This window comes from Lycorma delicatula, chromosome 2 (assembly GCF_047948215.1).
Source record: "Lycorma delicatula isolate Av1 chromosome 2, ASM4794821v1, whole genome shotgun sequence".
Lineage (NCBI taxonomy): Eukaryota > Metazoa > Arthropoda > Insecta > Hemiptera > Fulgoridae > Lycorma > Lycorma delicatula.
The window spans coordinates 141,568,690-141,591,571 of record NC_134456.1 but is presented as its reverse complement, the minus strand read 5'-3'; the positions used below and the strand labels follow the sequence as shown (position 1 = coordinate 141,591,571).

The 22,882-nt window shown below is 30.3% G+C and overlaps 1 protein-coding gene across 16 annotated transcripts in view; it reads left to right on the top strand.

Moving 5' to 3' along the window:
- The window catches only part of LOC142319274 (inactive dipeptidyl peptidase 10), a 362,606-nt gene that overhangs the window by 59,213 nt on the left and 280,511 nt on the right, over positions 1–22,882 (top strand). The window contains exon 1 of one of the 16 annotated variants that reach the window (XM_075356361.1): positions 22,841–22,858. The exons of the other annotated variants lie outside the window; for them this stretch is intronic. The gene's annotated coding sequence lies outside the window, so the exon portion shown is untranslated. Of the gene's footprint in view, positions 1–22,840; positions 22,859–22,882 lie in introns of those variants that run through there. 16 annotated transcript variants of the gene reach the window in all.

The following is a 22,882-nucleotide window of genomic DNA, read 5'->3' as shown; positions in this document are numbered from 1 at the left end:
GACAATGTAGTGAGTGATACATAAGATTTCTGTAACAGTGAGTCTGATTAAAGGAATCATGCCGTATCATCGGTCTATAAGAATAAAACAATATAGATAATATTATTTTATTAGACTTAATTAATATTTTTATTTATATGTTATTCATGACTATTCATCATATCCAAGAGGAAACATTAGAAGATATTACAATGGATCATACGAAGAATGCAATTCATTGATCCGTTTAATATTATCGCCACGAGTATATAACATCGATTCAATATCCAAAAACTTTCTCCTTCCAGTAGAACAGCAATCTTATATAAATTTATTTTTATGAAGGTTGAAACAATTTTTGTGGTCTTCTATTGATTCTGATCTTTACTAATTTTAATTTAAAAATATTTAGTTGTCTGATCATTTGGTATATTTTCCTTTGCAGCTATGACATTTTTCGCTTAAAATAATTGTTTTTATATAATATAGTAATATTATAGTAGCTTTTGGATGTCGTAGCATTTTATGATGGAGTATTCTAGTAAGTTAAGCAGCTGCCTTCACAAAACATACATTGGATATTATTGTGCGTTAGAGTCAAATTAAACCTTAAGTACATTTCTAAAATAAAAAAGACATTAGGGCCTTTTCTTGAAAAAAAAGCAAAAAAAAAACGTTAAATATGATGTAATTCACTTGCAGTTAAAAGTAAATGGAATGGTTGTTGAAAAAAACCGTCGCTTTCAAATTTATATAATAGTATAATACGTTGTCAATATTTTCTTTGAAAAAACTGTAATTAGCATTGAGACTGTTTATAATTAGTTAAATTTTAGAAGACGTTTCTTATCTACGATAAAAAAAATGATTCAATTAGACAACATGAAAACGAAAATCTGAATTGTCAATGGTGTAAGGATTTTTTTTATGGTAAAAATAAAGTGTAAAGAAGCTCGTTTCCATCTCCATTTGAACGGATAGATAAAGGGAAAGAGAGTGATAGAATGATGTGTAGTACGTAAAAAAAGGAGAGAAAAAACTTATGAATAATGAATATATTCGTTGAAGAGGTGATCACACAGTGAGTACGGTGAGAGCCGACCAACATTTAACCTCTAGCTAGCTGGGCTGCTTTATTGTCATGAGATGGGAAACGAGATAAAAAAAAGAAGAAAAACTGCAAATAAAAACCATTTTAATCTTCAACATACTCTTTTCAAACTTGTTTAAATTTTAAATAAAAATTACAATTTTAAATCAGTTTTACGATAAGATATTAATTGGATAAAATAAACATAAAAATTTATCAGCGTATTCATTAAGGCAAAAATCTTTTTAAAATTTAATGAAATATATTGTACAATTAAGAAGAAACCTCGCATTATTAATTTTATTCAAAAATATTACTTAAAGTAAAACCACTACTAATCGCGTATCCTTCCTGTTCAGTTTTTTCTTCCTTTTTTCCCCGCTCCCCGGAGCCGGATCCGCAACTAAACATAAACTCGGCTCCGAGGGGTGCCATAGCCTCCAACTACCTCATCGGGAAGGTTCCCGCTAGATAGCCAGAACTCGGTCTTTTAGACGCCATGCCTCTAATGAGGGGACCCCCAAAGGATCCCCCACGGGGACTAGATCTTACTTTCCCCCGACGGTACTGCAATGGAGTCCCCACCCGATCATCGTAAGCAGGGGACCGAGGCCTTCCAACCTCCTCTTGGATAGGGCTGTCCCTCAGAGACATCATGATGTTCCTACGAAGAAGCAGTTCCAGATGCCGAAGGAGCCATCTTACATTCCCAACCCTCAGGCGCATGACCATGTGACTTGCAGGATAAGCACCTAGGGTCTGCTGGCAGTCCTTACGTAAATGGCCAGCCTTACTACATGTAAAACAGTGGCCGCTTCTGTCTGCGCCAGAACAGAACTTGTTTCTGTGGCCTGGATTCCAACATCTGAAGCATATGTCGTTGGATGTACGCCGCACCACTCGACAGGTCACCCACCCATTCCAACCCCGTAGGGAAAGACACCCGCCTTGAGACGAATCTGGTCACCACACCATCCCCCGTTCATAGCCCTGATGAGCTTTAACAGGAAGGCCACCACTCGATCCGTATTCGCCCATCAGACAGTAGTTTGTCCGCCAGGATTGGCGGCACGGCCAGTGTAACCACCTGAGTGGAGCCGTAAGCCGGCTGTATTGATAGGACGTTAGTGATAGACTCACCTATCGTCTTGCGAAGCTCTCGAAGAAATTTGTGACGTGAGGTATGCACGTCCTTAACCAGGACGTGGTTTCTTCTGCCCCCCTACCAGCCGGGACCGTAGTAGCACCCTCCACCTTTCCGGCAACATCCTTGCTGAGTTGGTCCGCCTTGCCACTGTCCTCCCGAACCCGTAGGTGGAGATCCTCCCCTTGGCCCTGCCGGACGGAGAGGACTTCGATTTCCCCTGGTAAAACTGCCCCTTTCATCGAGCGGAGAAGATCTGCAAAGGTCCGCCACTCCCACTTAACCATAACTGTAATAGTCGGCGGACCCGCGGGTCGCTTCTTACCTGCCAGCATTGATGATGGTGATGCCCATGTTAAATGAACGAGAAGGCGTTTCCCCATCCTTCTCCCTACATAATCCACGGACCGCCGTAAGACTTGTCCGATCCGCCCTTGTAGACCACAGAAGCACACCGCCAATCTTGTCCATTCTCTAACACCAGTGAGATAGACCTGCTAATAGCAGAAGCCACCCCCCGCCGCAGAACCGATGACCAGAGTGTAATCGGTGCGCCCAAGTGCGACCTCGCAGTTGCCGTCCTCTTCGAAGAGACGGAGAATCTATTTCGTAGTCCCTAGCGGACGAACCAGACGAGCCAACAACCCTTATCTAGCGTCGAACCGTAGCCTCTCCAGTCTGCTTCGACTTACTTCTTGAAAGCAAGCGATCGGCACGCCGAATCTTCGCTATAACCATGTCTTCAATATTCTCACCACCACTGCTGTCACACAGAACTTCCTGCACGGTGACTCTCGACCCTCCCCGCCTGCAGGATCTCGACTCGTTACAGGAAAAAACCCTCCTCATCGATCGGGACGTCGCCCTCAAGTCCGCCTGGACCTGCCACATAAATTAATTATAATCCAAATATATATCAAGTAATATATACACGTTAAAAAAAATAAATAATTTAAATAAAATTATTCTCATAAAATTCGACTTAATAGATCACATAAGCCGAAGGTAAAAATAGATCTAAACTGTCTTTGATGAAATCCATACTGTCTGACCAAGCAAACAGTACTTGGTTACGGTAGGTAAACACCAGTAAAAAGAAAACGAACAGAAAAAAACAACAGTAAATAATAGAAAAACGAAAAACAACTAAATAACAGCACAAAACCCTAGTAAAATTCCAAAATATGGAGCGCAAGAGAAACACGTGCGAACGCATTCACAGCTGATCTCCCGTCTCTTCCTGTTGAGTTTGAAACTCGACATTGACCGTTTCTTTATGACAACAGTCAATGTTGATTTTATTATCCCCAAATAAATTTTCCGTTAACCCACCCAATTTCAATTTATCACTTCCTTTTTCAAATTTCTGAAAGAAAACTAAACTTTCTTTACATTTTCTTAACCTTACTCCGAATTTACATCGGTCTGAAATATCCAAAAACATATTCGAAAAATAGCCTACATAAAGGTGATCGAGAAGAATAAGAAAAGATAGATATTAGAAAGTTAATTTACTTTCACTTTTCAATTTTTTATTTTTAAATAGTACAAATTTTTAGAATTTTCAAGTCGATTTATTTTATAAATACGCAAATTCGAATTAGGTAAAAACGTAGTCAACAAAGGAATTTTCTTTAGTTTTTCTTTTGTTGAAAAAAAATTTCAACGAGTTGAAATTATAAGTTGAATAAAAGTAACTCGGAAATGAATTGAGACCCCGATCGGTTTTTTATCATTTCTGTGTAGGAAATTTTTAAACTTTAAACTCATTGGCAAAAGTAATGTAATTTCACAGAATAAATTTCGGTTATACGGTCGGCAGCTGGTGTAGTCGCGAGGCTTTACGCATCAGCTACCGAGTCAATCAAGCGATCGAGTTCGATACCCAGCCAGACCGAGTTACTTTTTTATTAATCTTTAAATATTATTCATTTATTTAATTCTCCCGCTTACCTGTGACATCACAACATATCAGTATTTTACACCATTTTTTTGGGGGGGATGCGATTTAGCTACATTTTTTTTTTGCAAATTTTGTTATTGTTTAATTAACAAAAATACATAAGAAAAATATAACCTTAATTAAGTGAAATCTCGAGTTACTGAGGATGATCTTGTTCTACAGCATCAGCCCCTTTACCTTTTAAGTTGAAAATTTAATGGTATCAATGCTCCATATGTAAAAATAACTCTGACAAGTTTGGTCAAAATCGGTCGAGTAGTTCTGGAGGTATAAGGTGATTTAGAGGCCAACAGCGAACACACGTACATATAAACATTAACATCCGGAAAATTTCCATCTGGTTTTTTGGGTTCCTTAAGTGTCAAAAGCTACATTGAAACCTTTTCGTAATATTATTTCTTTAATGAAATATCTAGACCCATTTCGATAATTTTGTCAATTTCGAAATCGTTAATTATTTTGACTTACTTCAGCAGTTAATTATTTCAATTATTGTTACTCTCTCTTGCACGGTTTAACATATGTTTAAAATACATGGTGTTAAATCACAAGTTTTGTTTCACGTTGAAGATATTATTAGTAAACATTTCCAACGGTATAAAAAATTAATAAATTATTTTTAAAAATGTATAAGATGTTATTATTTTTCATGAATGAATAGGAGAATATTTTGATTCATATCTTGAAAGATTTAACCTATTCATGGAATTTTGTATTGTAACTCTTTATGAAGGGGATTGATTATAATGATCTTTATATAGAATAAGGGATAGGAATGATATTGAAGCGCTGTTATATTTTGAGGGAGGTTGAACATATGAAGTTTTTACTCCTTTATGTAAAATATGAAGAAAATTTCTAAAAAGAATACCGTTGAGAACGATAAATCAATCCTAAAAACTAAAGTTTTAAAAATGTCGGTTATTATAATTGAATCAATTACTATTATTATTATTATTATTACAATTACATTTTTTTTCTAAATTAGACATTAACAGGATGGAAAATACTAATAATTATCCTACAGGGGAATACAATTTCACTAATTACTTTAATTTTTGATTTAAATATAGAGTTATACATAATATTATACGAACTATAGATGAAATACTAAGAAATAAAGAACATACACATAGAACTCTTCAACGAGGCGGAGAGTCCAGAAACTTCTCTTTTCTGATATGAAATATCACGTGAAAATTTTCACTCGTGAATAAACAGATTTAATTCAGTTGAGAAAAAAATGAATAAATATATTGATGCAGGTACGTTAATAATCGATGCTGCATTTTAGGAAGCAAAATTAAGATAAAGAATTTTACAGATGCTCTCTACGCCAGTTGCATCGTAATCTCCGTCTTGCTGGGAATGAACAGCTGACCTACTAAAGTATTTTCATACATAAAACGAATGTGTAATCGGCTGTGGAATAATTTTCCTATATCTTTTATAAACGGTACGTTAAAGTCTTAAGGTAACTTGAGGTTGCATGCATAAAAGGATTCTTCAGTTACTGTTTTTTTTTTTTTTTTTTTTTTTATTGAAATATCTGAATTTTTTATAGAAGCTGCACCCAATAATTCGATCCTATACCGTAGGTTTGATTTAAGTGAAAATAGACTAGATATATCTTCTAGTAGATTATTTAATTTAAATCTTTATTATTATTATTATCATTCAAGTCTTTAATGTGCTGGTTCCACGTTTGACTCATGAGGACCCAAATTCTAAAAACCAAGAAATACGTTCTTTGTAACAATCTATTTGCTTTCAATAATAACGGAGGACAAGAAGGACATCTTAATAGGAGAATGGTGGGTGTGTTGATTTATTGCTTTGGATTTTAACCCTCCATTTTCGAAACCAGTAATCAAGTCTATGAAGATAGTCTTGAATAAGCCGGGAAGCTCTTCAAACGCGGAGCTGACAAATCTACTGAGTCGTTGGCGCAGATGCCAGCTAGTATATACTTGCAGTAATATAATGGTGGTATATACACTACAAATTATAAAAGAGGAATGACTCTTGTGAGACCTTGTGTCTTTTGAAGGTCAGATAGTTCCTTGACACACTTAAGTATTGATTATTTATAAAGACACAGAATATTAGGTGATTGAAATCTGGCAGTACATCTGTATTTTTTATTCTACATATACTCACTGTATCTATAAAAAAATATGTTTTTTTTTTTGTTTCTATCCATTAACGTACTCGTAAATTAATCTTTGTTAAACCAAGTGTTAATAGGACGTAAATATTTTTCAATGCTTACGAATTGGTTAACAAATAAAAAAAATGTTTTTTTTTCTAGTAACAGTATTTAATATTTCCAAATACATGTTACGTCAGAATATCTAACACTTGTGCAAATTTTACAATTTTTTATTAATACATTTTATCACTATGTTCTTATTTCAGTTAGTAAATTGTTCAAAAACACAAAAAAATATATACGTAAGATTTTGAAGGTAATAAATCAATTTTTAATTTTATCAATAGAAATGAATTGATTTTTAAGTTCAGAGCAAAGTGTGAGTTCCACAACATTGACGGCAGAATATTTTCAATGGCTGGTTAGATATATTTAGTCAAAATAGAACAAGTAAAGGTCTACTTATGATAACGGTATAACTAACAAGCACAGTGAAGCGTTTGCTTCGTTCATTGTTTACAGAGAGTAAGAAATTTTTTATCTGTAGAGAGTTTCTTAATCTCTATTTTCACGAAAGCCTACGCTCGAGATGATTAAAAGGAAAATATTACCTACCTGTGATATAATAATGCTATCTTTTGAGTCCTAAAGAAAATATTTAAAGTAAAATACATCTTGGAAACAAGAGAAATGAATCTCAAGTTCTTTTTTTTTATTTGTTTAATCTCCGGGACCACCGTTAGGTATTGTTTTAGAGGATGATATGAATGTTTTGTAGAGTGTGTGAAAATGCTATGCCTGACCAGAATTCGAACCTCCGAATGAAATGCCGAGACGCTACCACTCGCGCCACGGAGGCTGGCCTCTCGAGTTCTGGGTTCGCTTTTCTCCGATGCAATAAAAGTTTGTTAATTTTCAAACGGCCTCCTTCACGGGATCGGAACGATTCTGCGTTTAAATCTTGATCAAGCTTGGCAATTTTTACACTATACAATATCTATTAATCATCACTGGCGTTATAAAAAGATAAATATAACTGTAATTTTGGCTTACCGAATTTGCAAAATAGAGAATAAGTAAGTGTTTGGTAAATATTTTTGTTACCTACCTAAATTATCAATAAGATTTCAAAATAATTTTAAGAAATGGTATATAATTTATAGATATTGGTACTTCATGACTGTATAAATGTAACATTTTTTAATACGACTTAATTAATTATACTACCCATAGGAAGAACAAATAATAATTATTTACTCAGAAGTTTTTTTATTAATGAAATACTACTCTTTAATTTAATTATTTTCTAATAATATTATAAACACAACTGCTGACTTAACGACAATCGAAAATTCCATGTATATCTTTAATAAAGTAATTTCTTTCTGTGCAGCGAAATCATATTAAACGAGAAGAATAATTTCGATATAATTAAAAAGAAAATAATCGGTATTTAATACTTATAACACTCTTTAATAATAGTAGATTTTTGCTCGATCTGAATTTATGGTTTTTCTTCAACAGGAAATATCTTAAGAACTGCTTGTTCAATTGAAGCTGTCAGAATACATCAGATCAGATCCTGTATATAAGCCAAGAGATTTTTCCTGCGTTTCACTGGATCATCCGGATTATAAATAAACTCTAAAACGCTTTATTGACTGTAATTGACGATTGTTAATGTATTACGAATATATAGATATAAAATATTTACGGATTTTTGATGACCCTGCTTTTTATTTCAATGAAAATACTATTGTGCTGTATTACATATGACTTGGCTTGGTATGTGTAAAACAAAGTTATCAAAAATTAACTGAGATAACGCACAGCAGTGATTGAGTTTTAGCAAACAAAGATGCAACGGTAAAAAACAGAAAAAAGTATCTGATAAACTTTGAAATATTTCAAATATTTATATATATGTATATAAACGAATTTAATTATTCTTTAGTTAATATTATTCAAAAGCTTATTTTAGTTTCCAAAATCAATCCGATTTTATTGTTTAAAGTCGTCCTTTACACAGCAGTAAACAAAAATAAAGTATCTATATCGTGCACTAGACCAATTAATTTAAGTTAAACCTCTGACGTTTTTCCTCCTTTTAACTGAAGTACGGTTTATTGTTGCATGGTGCATTAGACGAATCAGGCCAGGCCGTAAACCTTACTAGGATGATTGTTATCGTTAATTGATGACCAAATAAATTTGAAACAACGAGGAAAATTAGAAAGAGTAGTAAAAGAAACTGAATACAGTACTGAATAGAAATTATGTTCAAAGAAATAAAAAGAGTTTTTACGATATAGAATTAATTAAACTTAAAACATTTTTTTTCAATTTATTTGTATTGTGTTTTGCTTAACTGCTTCTTCCGTATTCTTTCACCGTTTTATTTTATTTATCTCTATTTTTTTATTATGATAGGTTTGTAAATGTGTTAAAAAATTATTCATTTTATCATACAAAGAACGCATAGAATTTTGTTCTATTTACTTTTAAAAATCAAACAAATAAGAAAAAATTGTGTTTTAATACAATATTGCTCCCCAAATTTAAAAATTAATATTATTTAAAAAAGGAATATATTTTTTTTTTTTTTTTTAAAGGATTAAGAAATTTTATTTCAGTAAAGAATCTTTAGCTAGTAGCATATTTTGCAACAGTTTGCAAAAAGTAGATACCTTAATTAGTCCACAAATAGCATCCTCAACTAGGCAAATATTTCTTGCCTTGGTTTAATACAACACAGATCAATTTATATCTACAAAACCAAAAATCGAGAAGAAGGAAACGGATTAAAATTTAAGTCGATCTACATATTGAGAAAAAAAAACAACTTTTGTTTCAATACACCATACAAAGAAAAAATTACTTATATATTTGTTTCACGTGTTATCCAACTTTTATTTTTAATAAAACATAAGTATCGGAAACTCCGTAACTGTTTATAATAACAATCTGTTTATCCTTCTAGATAGTTAGCATGGACGTAGTGGTCATCTAACAAAAACACACACACACGAGTGTATATTTATACTCGAACATACGCTTTTTTAAAATAAAAGTAAACCATTTTCGCAAAGGTTAAATTTTACTGTCATCATTATAATACTTAGATCATATTTCAGAAAAAAAAATCTGGGGAAATAGAAGATAATTTTAAAACAAAATGATTTCATCCTGTAAAGTAAAAACAGATATATATATATTTTTTAAATAATAATTAAAGAGTTATCAGTCTTCATAAAAAACAACGGTGCGTGGGTTTATTTCTTTGTTTGTTGTGTGCTCACATTTTTATTTTAATCGTTATTGGGGCACAGCGGACCAATGGTGGTGCGCCGGGCAGTTGCACGCAGTGCAAGAACGGAACTCATTCGTTTGAATGATTTATACTTCTCGAACGTTCGAACGATTTAAACTTCTTGTTACGAACGATTTATCTGAAATTATATTTTTGTTTCTTGGATAAAAAAGGAAAACATTGGGAATTAGAGCTGTGTTAAAAAATCACACCTCAAGAAACGGCTAAAACCATTCAGGATTTTGAATTTTTCGTTGTAAAAGTCTTTGTCCTTTCTGTATGTAGCGTCTAACTGTTGTTAGAACTTTATTTAGTGATAAGTGGCAAAAACATTTTACAAAAACATTCATGTGTAATGAAACGTAGACCACGTAACATTTTCGCGACTTTTTTCTAGTATTAATTAAAAAGAAAAAACACATAAAAAGTAATAAAATCTTAACTCCAATATAAAGTCAAACTAATGTCTATGTGGTGATATTTGAAAATATAATGAACTGAAATTGAAGCTGAATTTCAAAAATAAAAACCAATATATTTTTTTTTATTCCATGCAGTAATACATGTGCGTTTTAAATCATCATTGATTTTTTGCTTAAAATATAAGTTATATGACATAAACAAATGGATTAATAAGAGACAGAAAAGAAATGAATAGATCATTTATCGGATGGTTTTACTATGAAATTTCTTAAAAAAATAAAATATTTTCTATTTATGTATTTGTTATTCATTCGTTTACAACAATCACCTATAAAAATAATAAGAAAAGATGTGAAATCAAAAATATAAGACACAAGTAGGTTAAGCATTTTATTGCTCTCATTGTTTTATATAAGTCCTTCATTTGAATCGGATAAAAAATAAAACAATTTTACTGATATTTAATTCACAGTGTCACCCTTCTTTTAGAAACAATTTTGTAAAAAATAATTTAAACCTGACTAAAGATGAAAAATTTAGCAGAATGTTCCTTTTAGGGATAACCTACCACTCTAAACGGAATCTTTCCATTTAAATTTATGGAAGTGAAAAGGGCACAAACTGATTTGTATATTTAAACGAGATAGCCCTCAGTGGTACACTGAATCATTAATTATCCCATTTACCGAAAAGGTAGAACGCTGAAATTTTGCATTATTATTGTCAATAAATTGATCCTTCTAAATTATTTATTTTAGAATTTTTTCTGTTCTAAAGAGATAAAATTAAAAAAAAATCTTTATTAACCGTTAAATAATAAAACTAAAAAGAAATAAGGTGTGATCGAAAAACTTTTTTTTTCTTTTTAAACACTCCCACGGCAACCGGCCCCTGCCGGTTAGACATAACTCGGTCACCTCAGGGTTTCATGACAACAGCCTGCTCCCCCTAGCTTGACCTAACTTAGAGGCCACCCACCGGAGTCCCCCCTGGATCACAAGGACGCCTTGACTCCCTCTTCTGGGAGCCAAGGCGCCCCCCTCAGGAGGGGTGATCGAAAAACTTGGCAGCTTTTAACCTGACTAGATTATTCCTCTTAGGTAGTAGGTTACATTGTTAAAGAATTTTTTCTCCTTTACTTCTATAAAAAGTTGAAAAGCTAATTTTTTAAAGCCAGTGTGCCTTGCTGTAAATGAGATGTAACATTGAAATTTTTAAGGACTATTATTTATTTCAACAACGCTGTTGGAACTTAATCTTCATTAAATATTTGGAATTTCTCCTAATTTTCGCCTAAGAGGATAATCAGAATTGAAGTCTAATTAAATAATACTCGTATATCATATAGTATAATTATAACTTCAGCCTTCAAGCAATTTAGTATGAACGATAACTATAAAATTCTGAGAATAAATAAATTTAGAGCTTTCCCTTTAAATCACACCAAAAAGGGTTAAACCTGTAAAGAAGGCTTCTGTTACAAAATTTTGCGAAAATTTATTTCTAGAATTGCCTTTAAATCATTCTTAAGAGTGAAACTGTGAAAAAGGCTTTTTTATTTTCAATTTAAAGATTTAAAATCCTGTAAATCTATAAATACAATGACATGCTACTCTGCTGATGTATTCACCTCAATTATATAAATAATAAGGACCTCTTCGATTAACCAGTAACCAATTGACCATCCCCAAATCTCCCAGTAGTAAATAACTAGAAAACTGAATTTGGCATAGATGTTTATCTTATCTGTTTAGGAATTTTATGCAAAAATTAATTTAATTAACAATTAAATTACTTAGGGGTTAATAATGGAATTTCCAAGCTTAAAAATACGATTACAAGGTTTTTCTACACATTTAAACATATACATCATAAAATATGATATAAAATTGAAGTTCTAAGTTGAATCAAAATACATTAAAAGCGAAGAGAAACAGTACAGAAATTACCAAGAAATCCTAATTTTCAGCAGAATAAACGATGTCATTGTTAATACCAGGGAACTGCTTAATGACAGAATACTTTTATAAAGATTGCTACTACTATTTTACATTTTTTTTTAGATATATAATTCATCATAAATCATCAAATTTGTTCATGGGAACTACGGTATTGACATTTTGTAAGGTATGAACCTACTGCCTAGTCTGACAGGACTTCTCAGTTGATTAACCGAGATGCTACTTCTACTTCTCCGCTGTGGAAGTCGTTACAGAGTGGTATATAGCCTTGTGTGACTGGTGTCATAACCAAACGTTTTCAGGGGACTGTGAAGTGCAAGTAATTCTGAAAATAGTACTTATTCGTAAGAGTAAGAGATACGTTATTCCAGGCTTGACAAGGAAAGTAAAGATTAAAGTAGCTTTTAGTATTCTTTTTAAGTAAGCCAAATGTACTGTTTACCCAGCAGAAAAATAGATTTGCGGTATGAGGCATGCGGAAGGAGTAGTCTTCTTTGATCTATTTGTCTCTCTCACACACACGATAGTAGCTCGCCGATACTGCATTTTTTGAAGCTCTATTCTCGTTGTGGACGAACAGTACTATTCATATCAGTATACCAATCCTTATATGTGGATCCTTCTTAAAATTCTGTGAAAAACAGGTGATACTCTGAAAACAACACCTTCACTCCGTTCATCATACAAACTATTTTTACTTTTAGACAAAACCGATATGATTTGTCTTTGTACTCTGGTGCTTCCGAATCACAGTATAGTAAAAATTTAGATAGATAATATAAAACAACAAATTTTTGTATCATTTTCTAAAATGAGACAATGAATTGTATAAAAGCTATTTTCTTGTTAGAAAAAATTGAACTTAATAACGAAATTTGTGAATTAACAGAAAAACTGATTAATTATATTTTTTTTATTTACGTTAAAAATTAATAATGCAGCTTCTTCTAGGGAAGAAAAATCTAGAAGTGGTGATTTTTTACCCTCAAACCTGTTATAAGGAGAAAAATTATCTCCTCTTTTCTAAAAAATGAAGTAGTTTTCAAATTTGGTAAACTAATAAACGTTTTAAGAACGGGAGGAGCAGTAAAATTAAAAAGAAATAATAATGTCCCTGTCGATAAATCTAGAAAAATAATGTGCACTATGTTTTTTAATAATTATAAATTATTAACTAACAAGGTCCTTAGTCAAGAGTGTTTTAACCAATAAAACAGAACTCTAGAATTGGATTATCAAAAGAAATTTCCGTTAGTTTATGACAGAATTTTGCTTTGCTTAACGTTTTTTTAATCCCGAACTTTTAATATGATTAATTAATTATTTTTCGTCTATAAGAAAAAATAATTTAAAATTTAAACCGACAATCCGAATAGTCTTTTTTTAAATATTTTTCATACGTTAAAATACAATAAATTTTCTCTTTTGTGAGTAGTAAGAAATACGGTATAGTTTTATAGAAGAAATATTTCTATTACAAAATAGAGGTTAAAATGGAATCTCTCTAATACGTCGAAAGTCGACGGATAGAGAAATAACTTCTTTAATTACATTTTAACTGATCCTGCCTTCCGACCACAATTTGTTGTTAGTTTCTAATAATAACTGGATATCTCACCCTGGCCAATAAAAATTATAACAGTTTTCTATACATAGTCACTTCATCAAAAAAGTTTGCAGCTACTTCCTGGTACGAAATGAATAAAGCTACACCGATATCTGATAATCTTGATAGTAATACAACTTACTCTAAATCATCGGTCATTAATGAAAAAAATAATGAAATTTATCAAAAGAAAAGTTTATGTACAATTACAAAAGATTTTAAATGCAAATTTTTTTTTAAAGTGTAGGCAGATATTAGCAATTAAAATCAATTTCACTAGTTCAAAAGTAAAACAACTTCTAATTAAAATTTTATAACTGTTCTTGAAATACTCGTAATTCAGTATCGTTACGTTTTTACTAGTATTGCATAAAAATTTGATAGGGTACATATAGAATGACATTTATCCTACCCTCCAATTTAGGACCGAGCGGTTGATTAGTTTGCTCCTTCTCTCCAGAGGAACATTCACCACGTAATACGACGTCACATATGTAATTCCTTAACTTCATTTTTTTTTTCAAATTATGAAATTCAAACTTGATTGATATTTATATATTTTTTTTTTTTCATTCACTAAACCCGAATAATATTTATTTTTAAAACTACAAAATTATTTACTTCATAACTCTTTGAAATTCATTAAGTTGGATATCAGATTAAATTCATTATTTCAAATAATTTCTATATATATATATATATATATTGATATATATATTGATATATATATTTTTATTCATTATTTTTAAATAATGAATTATTATTACATAACATCAGACATGGAAATTCACATTAACTTAAGAAATTACAATATTAAAAAATACTAGAAAAATTACTAAAATACTAGTAAAACTTGAATACTAGAAAAATGAAAAATTTGTTGATTAAAAAACCAATTCTATATTTAAAAATAATCTTGAATGTATTTAAAAAAAAAGCAACCAAGTTAGAATTCATTAATAAAAAAATACATAAATATGAAAAATTGTATGAAAAGGTAATTTAAATAAAGTATTGAAAAATAAATCGTAGAAACTGATGAAGAAATACAGCAAAATAAAAAAGAAAAAAATAATTTGTCTCTAATTAATCTAAAATGTGTTTGAATATTGGATTTCACCCGTAAAATGATTCCCAGGTTTTTTTTTCATGAATGAAGTACCAGATTCTTCATCTATGTCTTACGATTAATCCTAGACAGATGTCAATCGAACAAACACATTTACTGTAAAAAAAACTTTTACAGTATCATTTAACAATTCATTTGTGAAGTCCCTACAGAAATTTTCGATGACAGAATCCTACCATCAGAAAATCTTAATATTCAGCCTCGCCTTTAAAAATTATATAAAAATTTAAAAAAAGAAGAAAAATAAGCTAACATAAAAAAACAGTCCTAAACAGTAAATTAATACCTTCTTAAAATTAAGATTTTTAGAATATAACTACGAAATAAAACGACTATCAATAACTTAGTAATTCTTTAAATGGCTGCTGTTAAAAAAAAAATACTAATATTTTTTAAAATTTATTTAAAAGAAGTTAAATAAAAACTGGGAAAAAAAATTTAGGCCAAGTTTTTTAAACTTAAGACTTTTATCCAATTTTTTAATTATAGGCTAGCCTACCAAAAAACCAATGCACATGAAAAGATTTGCTGTCTGCAAGAAAAGAAAATTATGCGAGAAATCTGTGTCGTTATAAAGTTATACAAAAAAACGTTGAGAAATGACATAAAATTACTAAACAAGCCTTAGATAATCTTATATTGAATATAAAAATTCGTATTATTTTTAATATTATATTTTCCAAAAAAATTATTTATTTTTTTAATAAAAACAATAGCAATGATAACAAAAAAAAAATAGAAATATTTTCAATAATTTGATGTACAGATTTTTGTTTAACCTAATAAATTCCTTATAAACCTACAATTAATAACACAACCAAAGGAACCTAATTAATAACCCTTAAGTTATTATTTTTCTATCACTAAAAGTAATAATTCAACGTTTTACTTCATCATTAATGATCTGTTATACGAATTACATGAAAGTTTAACAACATTTTAGTTAATTTTTATACACGTTTTCTCATGTTCTTTCAACTTAGAACGGAATTATTTATTGTAAATTCTATATCAAAACGCTTTTCTGAAGCTAGAATACAAAAAAATGCTAGAAAGGCATAATATTTATCAAATAATCCTCCCTATGTTATAAAATAAGAAAAATGATGAAAACACGAAAATTGCAATAATTCGAGGCCTAATTGATCTACTGCGACGGACAATCGCTTAAAATACTCGGAGAATCAAGTGATACCTAAGGAGCCTCAAAACAGATTTTTTCTCCACTCTGAGTCGAAATATGAGCGAAAATTTGTTCTTCCTATATTATAACATTGTAAGAAAAATGCTGAAATGCTATCCGCGAAGCCGCTAGAGGGCCCAGCCCCCTAGTTAATAACTACCTAAAAAACCCTAGTTATTTTATAATCATTCCCGCTGTAACTTAAGGTAGATATTAGAAACTATAAATCTATAATAGCAAGTGAAACAACGAAATCTTTTCAGTTTTTATGATTATATTTTAAAGTTAAAAAAGGTTATATATTATTAACACAGGCATTACGTACTTTTATACCGTTCAACTTGCAGAAACGAATATTAGGCCAATAAATTATAAGTATCAGCTGTATAACTACTTCAAGGCATAATATCGAAGTTTCTTAAAACGACAACAGGAAAATAACCATCAATCGTTAGCAGTTGAATTTCATAAAATATGAAACTTGTATTGTGAACAAGTTTCATACTCAATAGAAAACTTTTCAAGAACTTCTGTTTACTTTTACAATGACAGGTTATCAGACTACACCTATCTTTAGCAAATTCCTTTATCTACTCTACTTTTTTCTTTGTAGTAGATTTTTTTTTGTCCAAGTCCTATCTATGTAAGCATCTTAATTTCTCCTCATTTTTTTCAATATTTCATCTTACTATTATTTCATTTTTTATATTTATTTTCAACATATACATTATTAACTACAGCTTTTCTTAGTGTTGATTTTCTAAATATATTTCTTCACCACCACATTTAGTATCAATGATACTGTCAATTTTTTTATTTTATTGATATTATTAAAACTCATCAATAAATATTTTTCTAGTTTAGGAGAGAATATTAGTTAGGATTGAAATAAATAGACTGGAAATTACAAATATATTTAACTGAGGAAAAAATATATATTTGTTATATGACTAACTTAATATCGGTGGACGGCAACGGTAGCAGCTCAGTGTCAGCAGGTGTACAGTGCACGCACGCGCTGGTACAAGCGTCATTCCCGCCGCGCAAATGACCGCGCAGTTCTCCCACCATAGCGGCTCTACTGCCCCACCACTCTCAGACTCCAATAAAAGAGCGTGCACGAAAGTGAATTTTTAATTCATCGTCGACCACCACCTGGGAGGAGAAAGAAGAAGAAGACGGAAGAAAACAGAAGAAATTCGCTGACCACCTCAACGTGAGATCTCCCGGCGAATGCCTACATCCCCTCTTGAGCAGCAGACCTGGCCGGCCCGCCGAGAGAGTCGCTGGACGCGGATGCTACCTTTTCCCTTCAGCTTGCCGGTCTTCAATCGCCCTGGCCGGCGGACTGAGCCAGCAGGATCCTGCTCAGCATGGAATTGCTCGGGAATAACCGCCTCGGCCGCGCCGGCGAAAGACAACCGACGCCGACCCGATACTGCGGGGCTCTGGGGGCCACCACTGCCACGCTGTAGTGGGGACCCGACTGCCGCTGCGGGGAAGCCGGTCTCTGATTTCAACGGACGAGTCGCAGCTCCCCGACTACAGCCAAGTCGACTTCGCCAGAGACCAGCTTCCGGATCCAACAGCTCTTCTCAAAGCTAACGCAAAAAATGGTCCTTTTCAGGGCTACCACAAGGTTATAAGTGCCACGTGCAGTCGGAGCCATTCGATGACATTATAAATACATAAAACGTTTACGTCATATTATATAACTGTAATAATATAATTTTAGCCTAGCATTCTACGATCAATAATTTTCGTTTTGTAACTCCTGAAGGGCTTGATTATTTCTTCCCGTATTGAATTTTTGAATCCGATATACAATTATTACAGTTTTTTATGATTTCTTTGTTCGTAGTTTCAGTACTATCAGGTAAAAACGGATGTATGATACCGTTTAAGATAGTTTAAATAGAAAGTTTAAATAAATATAAAAAATGAAATAAAAATTTAAAAAAACCGGTAGAGATAATAATATATTAAAATTACAGTGTTTTGTATTTATCAGACTGTAAATATAGAAATAAAAATATTAATAATAAACTTTTTTAATTAAAAAAACTGAATATAAAAACATAAGTAACAATAGAATTAAATAAAACTTTTATAATGTTTTTATTTTATATTTTTAACGATATTGTGTGAAAAAATATTTTATTAATAAGAAAAACTTTCTAAACAACCAATTTCTTTATTTATGATTTTATCACGTTCTAGTAAGAGATTCAATAAAAAAAAATACTATTGACTAAAGTAAAACAAAAACTTTTCAATACCTTAAAAAGTAATGTAAATTAGATTTAAAAACGTAGGTTTTTGTTATTAAACGAGTATATCATTACAAAAACAGCTTTATTTCAAACTATAACTTATTTGAAATGATGATCATTCATAAAAAACAACCTTTAGACCAACAAAATTCGTACAAAAAGAGAATCATAAAGCGACTTCTCTAAAAATTTTATTTTTTAAAGCTTTCGACCGCATGGGCATATCGATTTGAAAATTAAGTTTTTCCATGAAATGAAAAGTTAAGAAGAATCAGGTTAAGAAGAATTTTCAAACCTTTTTAGGGACTAATAATAGACATTTATATATTTTTTTAACTCTACTGTTTCAAAAATATATTTTTTAGTATTTAATATAGAAAAAAAACGTTTCTAGTAATTACAAAGGTTTTATGATGTATTTTAAATATTCGTCTTTTGTACCCATAGTTTGGTTTTTAAGGAAACATTGTTCCTAATTAATTACATTCTAAAATTAAAATCAATAAAATATAATTAGGAAAAAATATTTTTAATTTTAAGTGTTTTTTAACTACGATTTACTATATCGTATTACAGATAACGTTAGTGAAAAATTGGATTGATATTAATTCTTATGAGTTTAAGAAATTTCTGTTTATTGCTTTACAATATTTCCAATTAGAAAAAGTAAATAAATATACAAAGCAAAACTAGATCGTAATTACAATAAGTTTCAATTTTATCAGCGGATGAAAAATTAAATACATTTTAAGCTGTTATGTGCCAGAAACGTTCAGTAACATTGTTGACTGAATTTTTATAGGTATCTCAACAAATTTTGTGCTTAATAACTTTTACTGAGAACCCATTACTTTGAATGTAATAGCACCTAATTTTATTTGTGATAAAATTAAAATAATAGTTAAACAAAATTTTCGAATTTAAATAGATTATATCATTATAATCAAACATATTCTGAATAATTAATTTTTAATAATAAAATTTATAACATAATTTTTGCAACCTCTTTTGCAATACAACAACATCGTTAAAGCACAAAATCCGATTGGTAGGTTTAACTTAATGAATATGCATAACATCTAAGTTAATTAATCATATACTACAAATACTATTAACAGAAACTGATGTCTAATGAGTTCTGTGCTAAGAAAATTTTAAACGATTATAATTTAAATAAATCTAAATGAAAAATTAACATTAGTTGTAAATTTATTACAATTTAATATTAAAAATAAATGTAATATAAAGAAAATTATCAATAAAACTTTAAAATGAAGCCGGCTTTATTGGTGATAGATTTTTAAATGTAGAATTTTATTGTTTGCATTTTTATACCGATTATATTAATAGAAAGATAATGTGACAAAACTCGCGTTCTATGGTAAGAAGATGAGATGGAAGTTTGCCTAAATCCACAGAAAATATAATAATCTAAGTTATTTTTGTCTACATTACGTCACTCTCTATCTCATATGGCATTCCACGGGGACATCAACGACGCGGTACCCCGGTGTCTACTTCAAAAATAAATTTATTCTCTTATCTCACAATTTCATTTTTTTATTGTTTTACTTTTAAATATTAACGCTAACAAATATTATTTATTTTACATTCATTGGTGTATAAAAAAATTTTAAATAATAAATTATTTCAAATAAATAAAAAATTTAAACATAAATATTAAATTTTGATGTAATGATTTCCAAGATAAAAAAATATTATTTAAAAATATATTAATAAAATAATTATTTTCAGACAGATTTAGGATATGAGTAGAGATTTAGGATGTAGTTATGCATATATTACCGCATACATATTTGGCTGGATTTATTGAAAAAAGAAATATATATATATATATATATATATATATATATAAAAGTAACTGAAACAAAATTAACGACCATTAAGTAACTCGGTAAATTAAAATTAATACGATTGGTGAAAATTATTCCTGGAGATTTTTATTCACCAAACTTACAATCCTTATGCAGATTGATAAAGAAAAAGTAAAAGGACATATAAATTACATTTATATGTGAAATTACTCTTGCCCGGTAACTAGAAACTGATTTCTGATTACAGTTACTCTCGTGATATTGTTTATTTATTTATTTTTAATATATGATTAGAAAGTGTGATTATCAAAAAGATTTTGACCAAACGTGGTCAGATTATTTCTGTAAATGGGGCATTGATGCAATTAGATTTTCAACTTAAAAGGTCAAGAGGTTGAGACTGTAGAGCAAGGTCACCATAAGAATCTTGAGATTTTACCTAATTAAGGTCATATTTTTCTTAGGCACATTCGTTACGAATTAAAAGATAACAAAATTTTCAAAATAATTTTGAAAAATCGCATCCCATCCCAAAAAATGCTGTTGCAGTCGTCCGCAATGTTGTGACGTCACAGGTGAATAGTGTAATTAAATAAATTAATAATATTTAAAGTTAAAAAATTAACTCGGTCTGTCTGGGTCTCGTACTCGATCACTCGGTTGACCAGGTACCTAGTAAGTTAAGCCTCGGGGCTACAACAGTCTGCTGACCATACAAGCGAAATTTGTTCTATGTAAGTTGCGAAATTACATTAGTGTAGTTAGTACCGACCGTTGTCGCTAGTATCGCCACACCCGTGCGAATTAAATACGTTATGCACGCGCGCTTTAGATAGAATCATTGAAGTAAATAAGCGGAAAAAAATATAAATTAAAAAAAAAATATAAATATTTTAAATTAAGTTGTGTGTGTAAGCTGTGAATCAAAAGCAATACACGGAAGCAATACACGGCTATAGCCGCGTTCCAGAGACCTTCTACAACTGTATTACCATCCCGGTCGGGCATGGAATTTTCACACACGTTGCAAATTATTCATCTCATCCTCTGAAGCAATACCTAACGGTGGACCCGGAGGTTAAACAAAAAAAAACTGTGTTTACAGTTTTTTTTTTATTTTAACTTTGCAAACAGATTTGAAAAAAATACTTTGAATATGGATGAAATGATTTTATGATATTTCACTAAGTTTTAACAATCTAATAGTAAGTAACGATGAGAAAAAATATCTTGATAAGCACAAAAATTCAGTTTAAAATATTTAATTTATCTTAAAACAAAATTACCAAGAGGCTAGTTAGTGAGCAAGATACTTCTACTAAGTTCCTCACACTACACTAAGTTTCTCAATTACCGGAGAAAATTCCTCTACAAAACAAATGTAGAATTATCGAAGTCGATGCATTTATCCTGAGCAAGGCTTGAATTTATATTATGTAAAAATACTTATAATTTGGGTTTGAGAAATCTTCTCGACCGGTGGAAAAATATTTATATTACATTCGCCGAGACTGATTTTAACTGACGAAAATCCAAAATTGTACTGTATCATTTTATACCGTAACCATAAATTTCTTCTACTTTTTTTCGTAAAATATCTTCCAGAAAAATTTCTTCTGTATTGAATTAGATGTGTTTAAAAATAACGATGATATAGCTTTTAAATCTGTACGTATGGAATTACAAACAAATTAAAAATAAAATTAAATATCAAATAATAAATTATATTTTGTTTTTATCTAGTCAGTGTTTTGGTTTGATTTAATTCCATACACGTTTAAAAATACTCACAACTTAGTAATTGTAGCATGAGTGATCTACTTTAATCCTTAACTTTGCCTGCAATTTTAACTCATTAAGAACTAACTAGATACAGAATTAAAAGATAAAAAACGATTTCTGTTAATTAATTTTATTTTAAACTTATATCTATCAAGGCTTTTAAAAACCGTAAAAATAAATAGACGTAATTCAAGCATGATCATATTCATATATTTCAAGAGATGAAAATTCTTTATTGAAAAATAATACATCCAAAAAATTAAAGTCATAAGTTTTTCTCTAAATTTTTATTATCAAGTTATTATTATTACCCGACAAAGGATATAGATAGTGTACCAAGCGAAAATTCACTGCATCTGTAATTTTATTCCACCGGTTTTCATGAATTATCTCTTTGTTTCATCTTTCAAATGATAGCATTCTTGTTAATGCTAGTTTAAAGAAATAAATGTTTTGGTCGTCATTTTTTACAAATAAAAAATTGACTAATGTTTAGGAAAAAAGTTAGTGGAATTGTATAATTTCTTTTTTCTCAAGAAAATGTCTTACTTAAAATGTCTTATTTGTATAGATATTTTTATATAATTATGAAAATTAGTTTGCTAGTGAGAGCTTTCCGTATTTGTTGTTATTGTTCATTTCAAAATAGTATTTGTTTTTATAATTGTTGAATATTAGAAATTAACATCTTTTGTCAATTTTCTTTCTTTGAAAGATAAAATCCTCCTTGAAAAATCAACATATGCCAAACCTACATACATATATATATATATATATATATATATATATATATATTCAATAATGTCGAGCACAAACATGTAACAGAAAACAGTGAACTTGAACATTTCACTCTACGTTAAGTTATTTGTTTTTAACAATTTGAAAATTTTCTGTTTGTATATAAGAATATAAATGAGTCGTGCATAAAATTTAAGGATTACTTAAACATTTTCTTTTCTAGGGAAAGCGGGATAGATAGAATATATGTGTGTAAAGGAAAAAAGGAACTACTTCATAAGCACTTCATGGTACCGACTTTTTCTAATAATAAA